This window comes from Dendrobates tinctorius, unplaced genomic scaffold, assembly GCF_039654945.1.
Source record: "Dendrobates tinctorius isolate UK_male_01 unplaced genomic scaffold, ASM3965494v1 ptg000157l, whole genome shotgun sequence".
In the NCBI taxonomy this organism is placed as follows: domain Eukaryota; kingdom Metazoa; phylum Chordata; class Amphibia; order Anura; family Dendrobatidae; genus Dendrobates; species Dendrobates tinctorius.
This window is the reverse complement of record NW_027361824.1, coordinates 13,675,169-13,690,478: the sequence shown is the minus strand read 5'-3', so window position 1 is coordinate 13,690,478 and position 15,310 is coordinate 13,675,169. Positions and strand designations below refer to the sequence as shown.

At 50.0% G+C, this 15,310-nt stretch overlaps 1 protein-coding gene across 2 annotated transcripts in view; it reads left to right on the top strand.

Moving 5' to 3' along the window:
- The window catches only part of MAP6 (microtubule associated protein 6), a 62,669-nt gene that overhangs the window by 5,327 nt on the left and 42,032 nt on the right, over positions 1–15,310 (top strand). The window lies entirely within an intron of this gene.

Genomic DNA, 15,310 nt, shown 5'->3' with positions numbered 1-15,310 from the left:
TTAATACAAAATCTTCCTGTTTTTATCCTTGTGGAGAGTAACGGGTTACATCACGTCATCCTTAGGGATGTCATGTTCTACGGTCATGTGACTTTGTCACGTGACTACATCCCTATGGGTGACAATAGCTCTGCACCCATGGGGGTTTATAGAGGTGGAGGGGGCACGGATCAAAATGTTGTATTAATTTTTTATTCTGGGAAAATCCCTTTTAGACTTTTTTTTTTTCCATGGTCGGCTCTATGTAGAAAAATGGCTGCCGCAGTGAAGGGAGGATAGCCCGGCTATGACATATAGAAGGGACCTGTCTCGGGTGTCGTGCCTTGTTAAATAGTCTTATATTAGATGTAATTTATCGTTATGAGTTTTTACTGGAATTTGGAATTTCTAGCCAATGATGTGGCAAAGAATAAACCCTTAATTTTCCCATAATGCACCATTTAACAAGACCCGCCCACACTAGAGGAAGTGGGCAGGCGGCTCTGACTGCCGCAAAGCATCAAGGTCCGGAATGTTCAGACAATGGACAAGACAAATAGATACATTTCTATCCCAATTTCACAGAGGTTGCTTTTTTTATTCAGATGATGTCATCGCGGCGTCCCATGATATTAGCGGCGCTGTCCCTTTAACTGCAGCAGATAACGTCATATATTATAACACATCTAATTAATGATCCCCGATGATGTGAATACACCCGACCGCGGCGATTAATGGAGAAACAGCTCTGTTGTTATGTCACGGAGAAAACTACACCGAGACCGTTACCACGGCAACAGCCAATCAGAGCGCAGCTGGGTAATTTTCATTCTACACTTAATTATTGGAAGGGAATAGGAAAAAAAAGGTTGTGGGAGAATCAGGACGGAAGGAAAGAAGCGAATACAGACAAAAAGATGGATGGATGATAGGTATCACTTGAGAAAGGCTCCGTGTTAGAGACGAAATGTTGCATACCTCGGGAGTTAAATGAATATTATTATTGTGAAGGTTTATTGAAGGATTTGCTATCTCCGTTTTTCCTAGTTGTATTTTGGGATCTGATTGCTGGTGTATCCGGAGGTCGGCACCCACATTGATTCTGCTTTGTTTTCTTTTTCCTGGATAGATAATAGATAGATAGATAATAGATTCTATAAAGACATATCTGTCCCCGTCATGTATTAATGTCTCCCATCATGGGACCCTTCTTGTAACAATGTTCCCCATCCTGGCCCCGTCCTGTAATAATGTCCCTCATCCTTGGCCCTTTCCAGTTATAATGACTCCCATCCTGGGATCCTTCCTGTAATATTGTCCCCTATCCTTGGCCCCTTTGTATATTAATGTACCCCGCCTTGGACCTTCCTGTAATAATATCCCCCATAATATCCCCCATCCTGGGCCCCTTCCTGTAATAATGTCCCCCCATCCTGGGACACTTCCTGTAATATCCCCCATCCTGGGCCCCTTCCTGTAATAATGTCCCTCATCCTGGGCCCCTTCCAGTTATAATGACTCCCATCCTGGGACCGTTCCAGTTATAATGACTCCCATCCTGGGACCCTTCCCGTAATAATATCCCCCATCCTGGGTCCCTTCCTGTAATAATGTCCCCCCATCCTGGGACCCTTCATGTAATAATATCCCCCATCCTGGGCCCCTTCCTGTAATAATGTCCCCCCATCCTGGGACCCTTCCTGTAATAATATCCCCCATCCTGGGACCCTTCCTGTAATAATGTCCCTCATCCTGGGCCCCTTCCAGTTATAATGACTCCCATCCTGGGACCCTTCCAGTTATGACTCCCATCCTGGGACCCTTCCGGTAATAATATCCCCCATCCTGGGCCCCTTCCTGTAATAATGTCCCCCATCCTGGGACCCTTCATGTAATAATATCCCCCATCCTGGGCCCCTTCCTGTAATAATGTCCCCCCTTCCTGGGACCCTTCCTGTAATAATGTCCCTCATCCTGGGCCCCTTCCAGTTATAATGACTCCCATCCTGGGCTCCTTCCTGTAATATCCCCCATCCTGGGACCCTTCCTGTAATAGTCCCCTATCCTTGGCCCCTTTGTGTATTAATGTATCCCACCCTGGACCTTCCTGTAATAATATCCCCCATTCTGGCACCTCCCAGTAATAATGCCCCCCATCCTGGCCCCTTCCTTCCAGTAATAAAGCTCCCTATCCTTGGCCCCTTTGTATATTAATGTATCCCGTCCTGGACATTCCTGTAATAATGTCCCCCATTCTGGTCCCTTCCAGTAATAATCCCATCCTGGCCCCTTCCTGTGTTAATGTCCCTCATCCTGGGCCCCTTCCTAGTTTAATGTCCCCTGTCTTTGACTTCTTATTGGTTCTACGACATGCGCCGTTCTCTTCCATAGACTGCGCTAGCTTACTTTGCCAAATCCAACACTGCCTGTCCGTGATGTCACTGTCATGCACCACCCGTTACGGGCATGCCAAAATCAGCTGATGGCCTCTAATTGGTTCAACGCTCTTCAACATCTGCACCAATGAAAGTCCAAGAGTTATATCAAGGACTGGAGGAACAATATCATCACCTCACAGAAAATGACCATGTACCAGAGTTTACAGAAAGACTACAGACTGGGCCCATATCTGGAGAAACTCCCGGACCCCAGAGACCACCAGATCCTGAGCCGGTATATACTCAGACTCCGTGACCCCAATCTGGGCATCGAATCCGGCTGGCACAAACAGACCTACAAGCTCAGGGAGCAATGGGTTCACTAGAGTCCATTGGGTTCTGGTGCAAAATTTGTACCTGGGCCCCAACCTGCATGTTGGTCAGATATATGGGTACTTGTAACGTTCTAGATCCTTGAAAGACATACGCAGGGGCGGACCTACCGCCCATCGAAGGGGGCCCCAGGGGAGAGGGGGCGCCTCCCCTCCAGCACCGCATGGCTAATTATTTCAAAATTCAAAATAGCCATGTGTAGCGCAAGGAGGAGAGCAGCGCTGTGGGAGGTGGCGGGAGAGGGTCTGACTCCTCCTGAGCAGGGCCGGCGTTAGGGGCAGGCAGCTGCCTAGGGCCCCCAGTCCCCCAGGGGCCCCCAGCCAGCGGCACATCATGCAGCCGCTATGGGGGGGCCGACTGCCCCCAGCGCCGACTCTACACCCCCCCGCATTGAAAGAGGCAATGATGGAGGAGAGAGCGTCAGCTGACGCTCCCTCTCCCATCATTCCCCTCTCTGCCTCTGACACAGTGGGTGCGCGATGACGTCATCGCTCTCTCACTGTGTATCAGGCAGTGCAGGAGAGGAGACAGGAGCCGGGAGCAGCGCGGGCACCAGGAGAAGATGAGGAGTGTGTTGTTTTTTTGTTTTTTAAATCAGTGTGAGTACTGGACCGTGGGGCCACTCTGGGGGGACTATATACCATGCTCGGTTGTTTCATACCATGCTGGGGGGCTATATACCATGCTGGGCTGTATTATACCATGCTGGGGGGGCTATATACCATGCTGGGCTGTATCATACCATGCTGGGGGGGCTATATACCATGCTCGGTTGTTTCATACCATGCTGGGGGGGCTATATACCATACTGGGCTGTATTATACCATGCTGGGGGGGCTATATACCATGCTGGGCTGTATCATACCATGCTGGGGGGGCTATATACCATGCTGGGCTGTATCATACCATGCTGGGGGGGCTATATACCATGCTGGGCTGTATCATACCATGCTGGGCTGTATTATACCATGCTGGGGGGGCTATATACCATGCTGGGCTGTATTATACCATGCTGGGGGGGCTATATACCATGCTGGGCTGTATCATACCATGCTGGGGGGGCTATATACCATGCTGGGCTGTATTATACCATGCTGGGCTGTATTATACCATGCTGGGGGGGCTATATACCATACTGGGCTGTATTATACCATGCTGGGGGGGCTATATACCATGCTGGGCTGTATTATACCATGCTGGGGGGGCTATATACCATGCTGGGCTGTATCATACCATGCTGGGGGGGCTATATACCATACTGGGCTGTATTATACCATGCTGGGCTGTATTATACCATGCTGGGGGGGCTATATACCATGCTGGGCTGTATTATACCATGCTGGGGGGGCTATATACCATGCTGGGCTGTATTATACCATGCTGGGGGGGCTATATACCATGCTGGGCTGTATCATACCATGCTGGGGGGGCTATATACCATGCTGGGCTGTATTATACCATGCTGGGCTGTATTATACCGTGCTGGGGGGGGCTATATACTATACTGGGCTGTATTATACCATGCTGGGGGGGCTATATACCATACTGGGCTGTATCATACCATGCTGGGGGGGCTATATACCATGCTGGGCTGTATTATACCATGCTGGGCTGTATTATACCATGCTGGGGGGGCTATATACCATGCTGGGCTGTATCATACCATGCTGGGGGGGCTATATACCATGCTGGGCTGTATTATACCATGCTGGGCTGTATTATACCATGCTGGGGGGGCTATATACCATGCTGGGCTGTATTATACCATGCTGGGGGGGCTATATACCATGCTGGGCTGTATCATACCATGCTGGGGGGGCTATATACCATGCTGGGCTGTATTATACCATGCTGGGCTGTATTATACCGTGCTGGGGGGGGCTATATACCATACTGGGCTGTATTATACCATGCTGGGGGGCTATATACCATACTGGGCTGTATTATACCATGCTGGGGGGGCTATATACCATGCTGGGCTGTATCATACCATGCTGGGGGGGCTATATACCATGCTGGGCTGTATTATACCATGCTGGGCTGTATTATACCGTGCTGGGGAGGGCTATATACCATACTGGGCTGTATTATACCGTGCTGGGGGGGGCTATATACCATGCTGGGCTGTATTATACCATGCTGGGCTGTATTATACCATGCTGGGGGGGCTATATACCATGCTGGGCTGTATTATACCGTGCTGGGGGGGCTATATACCATGCTGGGCTGCATTATACCATGCTGGGGGGGCTATATACCATGCTGGGGGGGCTATATACCATGCTGGGCTGTATTATACCATGCTGGAGGGCTATATACCATGCTGGACTGTATTATACCATGCTGGGGGGCTATATACCATGCTGGGCTGCATTATACCATGCTGGGGGGGCTATATACCATGCTGGGCTGTATTATACCATGCTGTGGGGGCTATATACCATGCTGGGCTGTATTATTCCCTTGCTGGGGGGGCTATATACCATGCTGGGCTGCATTATACCATGCTGGGGGGGCTATATACCATGCTGGGGGGGCTATATACCATGCTGGGCTGTATTATACCATGCTGGAGGGCTATATACCATGCTGGACTGTATTATACCATGCTGGGGGGGCTATATACCATGCTGGGCTGTGTCATACCATGCTGGGGGGGCTATATACCGTGCTGGGCTGTATTATACCATGCTGGGGGGGCTATATACCATGCTGGGCTGTATTATACCATGCTGGGGGGGCTATATACCAGGCTGGGCTGTATTATACCATGCTTGGGGGGCTATATACCGTGCTGGGCTGTATTATACCATACGGGGGGGGCTATATACCATGCTGGACTGTATTATACCATGCTGTGGGGGCTATATACCATGCTGGGCTGCATTATACCTTGCTGGGGGGGCTATATACCATACTGGGCTGTATTATACCCTCCTGGGGGCAATATACCATGCTGGGCTGTATTATACCCTGCTGGGGGGGCTATATACCATGCTGGGCTGTATTATACTCTGCTGGGGGGCTATATACCATGCTGGGCTGTATTATACCATGCTGGGGGGGCTGTATACCATGCTGGACTGTATTATACCATGCTGGGGGGCTATATACCATGCTGGGCTGTATAATACCATGCTGGGGGGCTATATACCATGCTGAACTGTATTATACCCTGCTGGAGGGGCTATATACCATGCTGGGCTGTATTATACCATGCTGGGGGGGCTATATACCATGCTGGGCTGTATTATACCATGCTGGGCTGTATTATACCATGCTGGGGGGGCTATATACCATGCTGAACTGTATTATACCCTGCTGGAGGGGCTATATACCATGCTGGGCTGTATTATACCCTGCTGGGGGGGCTATATACCATGCTGGACTGTATTATACCATGCTGGGGGTCTATATACCATGCTGGGCTGTATTATACCATGCTTGGGGGCTATATACCATGCTGAACTGTATTATACCCTGCTGGGGGGCTATATACCATGCTGGGCTGTATTATACCATGCTGGGGGGGCTATATACCATGCTGGGCTGTATTATACCATGCTGGGCTGTATTATACCCTCCTGGGGGCCATATACCATGCTGGGCTGTATTATACCCTGCTGGGGGGGCTATATACCATGCTGGGCTGTATTATACCATGCTGGGGGGCTATTTACTATGCTGGGCTGTATTATACCATGCTGGGGGGGGCTATATACCATGCTGGGCTGCATTATACCATGCTGGGGGGCTATATACCATACTGGGCTGTATTATACCCTCCTGGGGGCCATATACCATGCTGGGCTGTATTATGCCCTGCTGGGGGGGCTATATACCATGCTGGGCTGTATTATGCCCTGCTGGGGGGGCTATATACCATGCTGGGCTGTGCTATACCATGCTGGGGGCTATATACCATGCTGGGCTGTATTATTTCTTGCTGGGCTGTATTATACCATGCTAGGGGGGGCTATATACCATGCTGGGGGGCTATATAGCATGCTGGGCTGTATTATACCATTCTGGGGGGCTATATACCATCCTGGGCTGTATTATATCATTCTGGGGGGGGCGATATACCATGCTGGGCTGTACTATACCATTTTGGGGGGCTATATACCATGCTGGGCTGCATTATACCATTCTGGGGGGGCAATATACCATGCTAGGCTGTATTATACCATGCTGGGCTGTATTATACCATGGTGGGCTACATGCCATGCTGTGCTGTATACCATGGTGGGCTGTATACCATGGTGGTGCTGGGCTATATACCATGTGGTGCTGAGCTATATGCCATGTGGTGCTGAGCTATATACTATGCGGCTGTGTTATATACCATGGGGGGTACATTTTACATTATATTCTATAGGGGGAGGCTGTGTTATATAACATGGGGGGCTACATTATATTCTATGGGGAGGTGGGCGGTATTATATTCTATTTGGGGCTACATTATATTCTATATGGGGCTGTATTATATTTATTATATTCTATGGGGGCTGCACTATACTATATGAGGAGGGCTAGATTGTATTCTATGGAGGGGCTACATTATACTATATAAGGGGCTGAATTACATCCTATGAGGGGGTTGCATTATACTATATGGGGGGGACCGCATTATATTCTATAGGGGGGTTACATTATATTCTGTACAGATATTATATCCAGCCCTGCATAGCCTCAATATTAGATAGCAACAAATAACTTTGTTGCCCTATGAAGGGCGGGGGGCATGAAAAATTTCTTGCACAGGGGCCCACTACAGTCTGTGTCCGTCCCTGGACATACGTTTACACCCCCATGTAATAATATCTGTCCTGGCTCCTTCTTGCAATAATCTCCCCCATCCCGGGCCCCTTCCTGGTGTAATTTACTACATCAAAGTATAATGTCCCCACACTGTTATAATGCCCCATCTTGCTGTAATGTCCCCATCCTGTTATAATGTCGTCATTCTGGTTTAATGTTAGTCATCCTGGTATAATGTCCCTCATCGTAGTATAATGTTCCCATTTTGTTATAATGTCCCTGCCATGCGCTGAACTGATTAGCCAACAGGGTGTATTGCAGCACAGGAACTAGGCGGGTCTCTGCGCCGCACTACATTTCACCTAAATATGCATCCAAGGACACACATCCAAGTGAAATTGTTATCGGTGGGACACCACCCGCAATTGCCCGGTCACGAACTCATCCTCTGCGACCCCGATTGTTATGCCCTTGCCAGAAAGGACAGACTGTGCCTACACTAACCTGGTGGTCCTGGATGATGAGACCACTTCCTGCTACCCTGCACCAAATGCTCAGCAGTGAGGAGAATTCACTTCCGATCTCTTCCCATATTTCAGGTCCATGAAGAAGGAAGACAAAAAATATATCCTGCTGGGGGGAAGAAGAGAGCACGGGAGAGATAGCAGCGCAGTATGAGAGCACGGGGGAGATAGAGGCGCCGTATATGAGCGCAGGGGAGAGAGCAGCGCAGTATGTGAGTGTGAAAGCAGGTGGCAGGATGCAGTGACCGATAGAAGGCAGAGCAAGGGTTAACAGCTTTAACAGTTTTAATTCAACAGTGGGTTAACGCCTTGCAGGGAGATAAATGGTTAAATGAGGGTTAAACAGATCAATGGCAAGCAATAGGCAAAGTTAATGAGCAATAAACAAGATACTAGCAGTTCTTTAAATCACTTATCGTGTCAGAGGCTTCCCAGTCCACAAATGAAGCTTTGAAGGCAGTGGAGCCAACAACGGCTGGCGCGGTGCTGTTCCAGTGGGGTCCTTCAAACAAAGGTCCATCTTCTGGCGGCAGCGGTCGGTCTCTGGCACCTTCCACTGAGCCTCTAGTCCATAAGTTGGTGCGGCCATAGCAGACAGGGTCGCAGCACTGACATCGAGTCCAGGTAGGCCACAAATGTCTGTCCAGTACTCAGCTTTCTCTATGTGGCCCGTACGCTGTACTCACAGTCACGGAGCACACGTGTCTCTCTTTGAGCAGCTGCTGTCACCTGAATGGCTGCTGCTCTGCACGGCTCTGCTCGGTTTGCGCTGTTCTGCGCGTCCACCAATACCAGTAAATCACGCAGTAAGTGTCTCACACAGCTGTCCCAGATCTGTGCTCTGCGGCCGGGAGCTTTTCCCAACCAACTCTCACTCGGAGTACTCTGACCAACACGGGTGCTGATGTGCGTCTATCAGTCTTGCGGAATACACATCAGGATCCTGCACCTGGCCCCCCGCTCTTCCGCGCGAGCACTGCACTCTGCACAGCTGGGCACACGGCGCTCTGCACACACACACTGTCTCACTGGAGCGCCCGCTGAAGTTCTGCTGGAGCACGGCTCCACACTGCCTCTCTTGCTGCGGAGCGTGCCGCACACCTGCCTCCGCTCTCATGTGGGAGAGAGGGTCCCCGCCGAGTGTCCAGGTCGGAACCAAGGGGACCGTCACCTAGGTTCTGGGGGAAACAGTTTCCGGTGGACAGAGTTCAGGGACAGACTGGTAAGACTGACAGACGGGCTGGGGGAGGAGCAGGTATAAAAGGGGCGGGGAATGAGTCAGAGTGAGTCATCAGAACGGGACAGAAGGATAAGGAGACCGTGGGAGCGACCGGCAGGAGACCGTGGGAGCGACTGAGAGCCAGAGCTACTCACCGGAGCCAGGAAGGAGGCCAGAGGCAGGAGAGACACTCCCCCTGGACATCAGTGGGACGGCGCCGAGACGACAGTCCGAGAACCGCTGCCTCTCATCGACCAGCGGCCGCTGCCGCCTTACTCCAGACCGCGGCTGCGGCCTGCCCGCGGTTACCAGCAGCCGCTGCCGCCTTACTCCAGCCCGCGGCTGCGGCCTGCCCGCGGTCACTCGCGGCCGTTGCCACCTCATGTCAGCCCGCGGCTGCGGCCTACCCACGGGTCCCAGAGGCCATTGCCGCCTCACCTCAGCCGCCCCACTTCTACCCATGGCCGCAGCTAGTTCAGTGCCGTTGGCCACCACGGTCCCGCTCCAGTCCGCGGCAAGGGTCCTCCATTGCAGTCGCTGGCTGCGCAGGTGGCCTGCCAGCCGCCACCCCTCATCGCCGCTGTTTGTCCCAATCTGGGGGCTGCAGCCCATCTGTCCAAGGACTCCTCCGGGGCCTGTCGTGCCCCTGCTTCACCAGAGCGTCGGAACGCTCGAAGTCTGTGACAGATCTTCAGCGGCTGGGTCCAGCGGCTGCTACGCCGGAGAACCAACGTCCAGGACGCCGAGGGACTTCAATTCGGTTAAGTGACACTATATAGTTAAGGACCCGTAGTCGGCCATAGCGCGGCCCTATAGTGACTGGCTTTGCCGGACGTAGCCGTGTTCTTATATTTCCGTGTTTGCTTGTATTGAGTCCCTGGGAGGACAATTCCTGTTATTTTGTTCCGTTGCTTAGACTATCCCTGCGGATAGTTACCTATAAACCTATAAAAGTTGTTACCAAAATCACAAGACCGTCTCGCGTCTCGTCACTGCATCCTGCGTACCTGCTAGTACCACACTCACTGCCAGTGGGAAACTGACTCTTTCTTCATGCGCTTTCTCCTCACTGCCTGGCTTAGCCATACCCCCATCTTCCAGGGTCATGTGGCCTGTCCTGTCCCCTATTCTTTCCCCCAGGCAACATGGGATGCAGCCTCATCAGTTCTGGACCCAGCATGATGCAGTCACCTGCAGCCTGGTCTTCCTTCTTAAACTCTCCCTCTCCTTTAGCTCACCATTCCACCGGCGAGGACTCTTTGTGCCCCTTTATGTTCTTTGGAGGTGGGCCAGATTCCCACAGTTTTCACACCCATTTCTGCACTTCGTTTTGACAAAGAGAATGATTCTGCGTATACTGCATGGGCGGAACACCAGCATGGTCACAATGAGTACTTTGAGGCACCTCTAGAATTTTTGCTTCAGGAGTACTCAGAACTTCAGGTATCTCATTCAGAATTTCAACATCGGGCTCTTCTCCATGGCATTCAATGTCTTCCTCCACTAAGTCATCCGACTGTGCACTAGGTGTGAGACCTACCTCCTCTTCACTGGGGTTGTCATCATCTTTGACTTTCTTGGCGCACTCCGGCTCCAGCCGATTCACCTCCACTCGCCTGAGTAATGCAGACATCTCGCTGTAGGCAAATGACGCCTTCTCCCTCACTTCTCAGTGTCTGACATCGAGGCTATGTCTTGTCTGGGTGAGACTCCCCTCTGCTCACCGTACCATTTGTCCCAGGTGTCTGTCCGTTATCCATGGTCACTCTGTGAAGGGCGGACCTTCTCTCTCTACTCTGTTCCTCGGGGGCGGATATCCCTGTCCAAGGACCATCTCCTCCAGGTGCAACATTCTCTCCAGTGAGCATGACCTTTTTGAGGAGTGAGCGAATCTTCACCATCGGCGGTCTCGTGTAGGGCAACTCCTTGACTGGTGTCTCATTTTTCCACAAGCCCAACACTCACTTCTGCGCCTGTCTGGTGGGCGCTTCGGTCTGGATCGCCATCCTCCAAGAGAGGCATTCCTCCTCTGTAATCAGTCTTCATCCCAAAATATGGGATTAAATTCTGGGGCTGCTGCTGGAGTTTCTCTTATGCTCCGTATCTCTCCTCTAACTTCACTTATCTCTTGCCGTAAGTTACCCCGGGGCATGGGATTGGACTCCAAGGTAGCAACAAAGGCTTCCTTTAGGCTCCCTATTTCTGTCCTCATTTTCCACATTTCCTGCCGTAATTCACGGGACCACTCCGGCTCTGCCACTTCCGGGGTAGGTACTTCAAGGCTCCGGACCATCCCTGCCAATGATGCGGTCCCCTGCTCCTGCTCACGTGCTTCCAGCCCGATTTCCAGGAAGGACATGCACGGATTGGCCCGCAAGTGCTCATGCAAGGCCTGCTTTAGCAGTGCATCTGTAAAGTCTGCCACAAGCTGGTCTCTCAAAATTACATCAGGAGGTCCCATGCCCACATTGTCCCGTTAAGGGATCACCACGTGGATCTCTTGCAACACATTCATAAATTGGGTCTCGGACTCCCCCTCCTCTCTTTGAACAAGGTGGAACAAGCGCATCCGCAGTTCCCCAACATCAGTGGGATCTCCATGCATTTCCTCAAGGATCTGGAATACCTTGGTCAACGTGTCCCGTTCATGAGGGGGGCGGAACATTATAGAATATCGTGCCTCACCGTCTAGGGACATTAATGCTATCTCTGCCTGCAGCACAGGGGCCATAGGATATATCCGCAGTATGCTCCTAACTCTCAGTCCAGTCCCACAACATCATGTTGCTCCCCATGAACTTTGAGAGGTAACTAAGCATCGCCCCCAACGGTAAGCTGACCCTTGGGGCACGCATGACGGCTTGGTCTGCCACCTCTGTACCTGTGGACTGCATTCTGCTGACTATGCCAACTGAAAGCATGTTGCGGGATGCAGTGACAGCCAGAAGGAAGTGCAGGGGTTAGCAAATTTAACAGTTTTAATTTAAGAGGGGGTTAACTCCTCGCAGGGAGTAAATGGTTAAACAACGGCTGGCATGGTGCTGTTCCAGTGGGGTCCTGCAAACAGCGGTCCATCTTCTGGCGGCAGCGGTCGGTCTCCGGCACCTTCTGCCGAGCCCCTTGTCCATAAGTTGGTGCAGCCATAGCAAACAGGGTCGCAGCGCTGACCGAGTCCAACGTGGACTGGCAAGGTAGGCCGCAAATGTCTCTCCAGTACTTGGCTTTCTCTTTGCGGCACGGACGCTGTACTCACAGTCATGAAGTGCACGTGTCTCTCTGAGCAGCTGCCGTCACCAGAATGGCGGCTCTGCTCGGTTTGCGCTGCTCTGCGTGTCCACCGATACCAGTAAATCTCTCACGCAGTAAGTCTCTCACACAGCTGTCCCAGATCTGTGGGGATAAAACTAAACCATTTGCCCCCCTCCCATTTATTCCTACCACCCCTTGAGTAATACCCCAAAAAGAACAGGGACACCAGTTTCTTTGGAAAATTATGGCCACAGCAGCCTTTATTTAAACAAACAAACAATAAAACAGTGAAATATAAATAATGTTTTTCATGCATAGAATCATAGAATCATAGAATCGTAGAGTTGGAAGGGACCTCCTGGGCCATCTGGTCCAACCCCCTGCTCAAAGCAGGATTCGCTAAATCATCCCAGTCAGATGTTTGTCCAGCCTCTGTTTGAAGACTTCCATTGAAGGAGAACTCACCACTTCTCGTGGCAGCCTGTTCCACTCATTGATCACTCTAACTGTCAAAAAGTTTTTTCTAATATCTAATCTGTGTCTCCTCCCATTCAGTTTCATCCCATTGCTTCTAGTCTTTCCTTGTGCAAATGAGAATAAAGTTGATCCTTCTACAATGTGACAGCCCTTTAGATATTTGTAGACAGCTATTAAGTCTCCTCTCAGTCTTCTCTTTTGCAAACTAAACATTCCCAAATCCTGCAACCTTTCCTCATAAGACAGGGTTTTCAGACCGGTCACCATTCTGGTCGCTCTTTTCTGAACTTGCTCCAGTTTGTTGATGTCTTTTTTAAAATGTGGTGCCCAAAACTGGACACAATATTCCAGATGAGGTCTGACCAAAGAGGAGTAGAGGGAAATAATGACTTCACGTGATCTAGACTGTATGCTTCTGTTAATACATCCTAGAATTGCATTTGCCTTTTTTGCTGCTGCATCACACTGTTGACTCATATTCAGTCTGTGATCTATTAGTATACCCAAATCTTTTTCACATGTGCTGTCACTTAGCCCTATTCCTCCCATTCTATATATGCTTTTTTCATTTTTATTGCCCAGATGTAGTACTTTGCATTTCTCCCTGTTAAAAACCATTCTGTTAGTTGCTGCCCACTTCTCCAGTTTATTTAAATCTTTTTGAATCCTCTCTCTCTCTTTTCTAGTATTAGCTATCCCTCCTAGCTTTGTGTCATCAGCAAATTTAATCAGTTTACCCTCAATTCCTTCATCTAAATCGTTGATAAAGATGTTGAACAATACAGGGCCCAGGACAGAGCCCTGTGGTACCCCACTTGAGACATTCTTCCAACTGGATGTGCAGCCATTTACGACCACTCTTTGGGTCCGATCACTAAGCCAGTTATGAATCCACCTAACAGTTGCCTTGTCCATTCCATACTTAGTCATTTTTTCAATAAGGATTGTATGAGAGACTTTGTCAAATGCTTTGCTGAAGTCAAGATATACTATATCTACAGCATTTCCTTGATCCACCCAATCAGTGATTCCATCATAGAAGGAAATTAAGTTAGTCTGACATGACTTATTAGTTACAAACCCATGCTGACTCTGTTTAATCACTTCATTCTTATCCAGGTATTGACATACATGTTTTTTAATAATTTGTTCAAAGATCTTTCCTGGTATAGAAGTCAGACTCAGCGGCCTATAGTTGCCTGGGTCCACCTTCTTCCCCTTTTTGAAGATAGGAACAACATTTGCTCTTCTCCTTGCTGGGAGGAGTCCTTGAAGCTCCCAAAATCCGGTGATTACTAAAATATAAAGTGAACATAAAATACCAACAATTACTCCCAGCCATTACCCCACTGGCTCGGGAGCACCATAACCTCAAGGATTCCACTGTTCACTAGAATTTCCTGGGGATTCGACACCCTTGCTGAAACTCCCCACCACATTTTACCAGATCCAATCCATGTTAAACTCCAAAAAGAGAAAACCATATCCCAATGGATCCCCCATACCAATTTACAACCAACTTCAAGGACTCCCCCCAACCATCACAATGAGGGCCCTTGAACACTTCAAAGGCCCGAGACCCGCCCAGACCGAAAAGCTATGGCCCTCTCCATACCTTCTTGTAAACCAAGTGCTCAGATGTCACTACCCACTGCACTCAAATGAACCCCATCAGCCAACCAAAAATCATCCTGCCCTTTTTCCAATTCAAAATGCCTCACCGAAACGCCCCCATTCCTGGAAACAAACTAAACCGCCCTATTGACCTTTATTCTGGCTTTAGTGATCTTCACAAGTGACCTCATATTCCGCCAGCGCTTGCGTGGCACGATTTCCGACCACACAACGGTAATTCCAGAATATAACAACCACAACCCAAGTAAATTGTGTTTGATATCTTTCACCATCTTTCTGAACAGCCCAACCCCAAGATCGTTACCACCCACGTGCAAAACCAAGATATCCGGAGCTCTGTCCAACCGAGCACTGTTCCAGGCCGTCCCCCTAAAACCGAGCCACTGGACTACCGCCGCGTTCCTGGGAAAACCAAGCTGTCTACCCTCCTTCCTCACGTCAGCTCGCAAGGCTCCCCAGTGGACATATGAATGGCCGAAAATCCATACAATCAACAAAGAGGAACCTGAAAAACGAAACACAAGGCTCTAAAACACATCACAACAAAACCTTTAAACAAAAAACTTTCATCCACTAAACTCTCCAACTACCCCCTGTGGCCTAACGTAACTCCGATAACATTTAGACTGCCACCCCCCAATACGCTGGATAGCTTCGACCCCTAACCCATACAACGCTGCCTCCGTTGCCGCCCC